Consider the following 2,033-nt stretch of genomic DNA (forward strand, 5'->3'; position numbering starts at 1 on the left):
GAGCTGTGTGGGTCCAGGCCTAGGATCTAAATTGGTGAACCCCAGGCCTCCCAAGTGGAGGGTGGAACTTTACCACTACACACCCCAGCCAGCCCCTGAGGTATATTTTGAAGTCAGGGATTGTGATGCCTCTAGCTTTGTTCTTTTTCCTCAGGATTGCTTTAGCTATTTAGGTCTTTTGTTGTTCCATATGAAATTTATGATTCTTTGTTCTATTTCTGTGAAGAACGTCATTGGGATTCTGATTGGGGTTGAAATGAATCTGTCAATTGCTTTAGGTAATTTGGACATTGTAACTACGTTCATTCTTCCAATCTATGAGCATGGAATATCTTTCCATTTCTTTACGTCATCTTTGATTTCTTTCAATGTCTTATAGTGTTCAGTCAAAGACTTTCAGTATAGTTTCAGTTATAGGTCTTTCACTTCCTTGGTTAAGTTTACTCCTAGATATGTTATTCTTTTTGTTGTGATTGTAAATGCCATTATATTCTTGAGTTCTCTTTATGCTAGTTAGTTGTTAGTGTACAGAGATGCAACTGATTGGCATCGCCCATCTGGGTCTGGAGCCCCGCATGTTGCATGCACTACAGGAAGTTGCTCCCAAAGTCATTCGGCCTACAATGGTGCAGTTGAGTACCATCCCCTCACAACCTCGTGGCTGCCACATCCTTTGTGCTGTGGAAACTGACAGTGACAAAACTCTCAACTACCCACTACCTCTGCTTCAACTGTTCTTGGGCAGCCATGCCTGGACTCCCATCCTGCTCCTCGAGGCCTGGTCCTTGTGCCTTCACCAGAATTAGCGGAACAGGTCTGGGGTATAGCCCAGCCCTTGGACAGCTCCCTGGGCCTCCAGGTGCAGGAGCTATGGGGAGGCCATGGCATGAGTAGGATCAAGCTGCAACTGTCCCAACACCCTCAGGCAGGTGTACAAGTGGCCACTCCGGGGGCTCTGTGGAAGGCCCTGACAATCAGGCTGGAGCAGCTCTCCTTCTTGGTGTTGGACGAAGCAGGAACACTGCTGGATGAAGCTTCTTGGAACTAGTGGATTGCATTATGGAGAAGAGCCACGTAGCGCAAGGCTCAGCTGTCTTCAAAGAACCCTTCCATCCGACAGCTCAATTGGTGATGGTAGGGGGCACATTTCCCAAAGGTGTAAGCCAGCTGCTGAGTAAAGAAGCCAGCCCAGACTCTCTAACCACAGTCACTAGCTGCATGCTCCACTGTGTCATGCCTCATGTCAGACAGACATTTATGAGGCTGAAGGGAGCAGAGAAGGTGACTGCGTTGGTGCAGATCCACAAGCAGCATGACAGAGCATATAGGACGGGCCCCTCAGGAACGGTTCTGGTGTTCTGTAAGAGCTCCAGCACTGTGAACTGGCTAGGATGTATTCTAGATGACCACAAAATCTGAAACCTAAGGCTTTGGGGACAACTGCTAGCCTCAATGAGGGCAGGTATTTTCCAGTGCTTCCCAAAGGGCTCCCGAGACATACTTCTCTGCACATATATAGCCTCTCAGGGCTTGGACAGCACCCATGCAGAGCTGGTTGTCACTTATGATTTGGGCCTCACCCGGCAAGACTACATCCACAGAGCGGGGTCGGGAGGGAGGGAGGTGGGCCATGTGGGGAGTGAGGTGCCAGGTACAGTCATCATCTTTGTGACCCATCCCTGGGATGTGAGCCTGGTTCTGAAGATTGAGCTGACAGCTCGCCAGAGGAGAAGGCTTCCAGGACTAGGGTCCTCAGTGGGAGACCCTTTGCTCCAGCAAACCTGACTGAAGCTGGCTTAAATGTGATGCCATAACAAGGATCTTTCCCTGTGTCCTTGGGGGGGTGAGAGCACTTGTCAGTAGAATGTGCTAGGCTGCCCAGTCACCTGTCTGGAGGACTAGTAAACTGCTGTCTGACTTCAAAAGGTAAGATGTTGGCCACCATTGGAGGGTGAGCTTCTGAGCAGGGCTCTCTGTTATCTTTCCCATGACTCAGGAAACATAAAGTAGATTTTGGCTTTGCATTGTGTCAC

The 2,033-nt window shown here is 49.4% G+C and overlaps 1 pseudogene; it reads left to right on the forward strand.

The window, feature by feature from the left end:
* Positions 1 to 533: 533 nt before the first annotated feature.
* On the forward strand, positions 534 to 1,785 carry LOC103548371 (probable ATP-dependent RNA helicase DDX28; annotated as a pseudogene).
* Positions 1,786 to 2,033: the final 248 nt, after the last annotated feature.

The sequence above is a fragment of the Equus przewalskii genome, chromosome 25 (assembly GCF_037783145.1).
Source record: "Equus przewalskii isolate Varuska chromosome 25, EquPr2, whole genome shotgun sequence".
NCBI classification, from domain to species: domain Eukaryota; kingdom Metazoa; phylum Chordata; class Mammalia; order Perissodactyla; family Equidae; genus Equus; species Equus przewalskii.